The sequence below is a fragment of the Ostrinia furnacalis genome, unplaced genomic scaffold, assembly GCF_004193835.3.
Source record: "Ostrinia furnacalis isolate ACB-3 unplaced genomic scaffold, ASM419383v2 OfSCF0552, whole genome shotgun sequence".
Lineage (NCBI taxonomy): Eukaryota > Metazoa > Arthropoda > Insecta > Lepidoptera > Crambidae > Ostrinia > Ostrinia furnacalis.
Genome location: NW_021130791.1, coordinates 47,793 through 48,707, shown reverse-complemented (window position 1 = coordinate 48,707; position 915 = coordinate 47,793). Strand labels below are relative to the sequence as shown.

Genomic DNA, 915 nt, shown 5'->3' with positions numbered 1-915 from the left:
GTCTAAAATGAATAGGTACTAAACTTGATCACGCACTAAAAACACCGAATTTAACACGTTCGTGGTTTTGAAGTAGCCGATTTACACATTCGCTGTATTGTGCCCGCAAACTGATCAATCTGTTCGTGCGAGCGAGATAGCGCGCTACATTTAATATGAGGTCATGCGTGCTACACCGCTCGCGTCTTATCATTAGCTCTTTCGCCGCTGCCCTCATCGGTCCCATGGTGTAATGGTTAGCACTTTGGACTCTGAATCCAACGATCCGAGTTCAAATCTCGGTGGGACCTACTTTTTGGTACATCAAATTTTGTTTATGCATTTTTTCTATTATATTTCGTGTTTATGATTTTAATATTTTTATATTTTATTAGATTACAAGCCAGTCTCAAATATTATTTTATTAAAGTACGTTTTAAATCATACAATTTGATGTTTTTTTTAAATAGGTATTCCTATTTTCATTTTATTACGGCTTCAATTAAAGTAAATTAATTTTCAATAACGTAACAATTTAATAATAGTTATTTAATTTTTAGCGTTAAGAGTCGCATCTCCAACTAATTTGAAAATTATAAATAACTTGACTCGTGGGTTCAATTCCCGCCTTAGGCAGTTCGATTTTTTCAAGTTATTTATAATTTTCAAATTTAATAATAATTGTTATAAGTTGGCTAAATAATATTAGTAAACTAGCTTTTGCCCGCGGCTTCACCCACGTAAAATTTAGTTTGTCACAGATCGTCATAAATTATAGCCTATATGTTATTCTGGGTTATAAAGAATAATACTGTAAATTTCATCAAAATCCGTTCAGTAGTTTTTGCGTGAAAGAGTAACAAACATGTTACCATCCAGCCAGACATCCATACAAACTTTCGCATTTATAGTATTAAGTAAGATTAAGTAAATGCT

At 32.6% G+C, this 915-nt stretch overlaps 1 non-coding gene across 1 annotated transcript; it reads left to right on the top strand.

Moving 5' to 3' along the window:
* Positions 1 to 218: 218 nt before the first annotated feature.
* Positions 219 to 290, top strand: TRNAQ-CUG (transfer RNA glutamine (anticodon CUG)). The gene has a single exon. It is a non-coding gene; the product is annotated as a tRNA-Gln (tRNA).
* Positions 291 to 915: the final 625 nt, after the last annotated feature.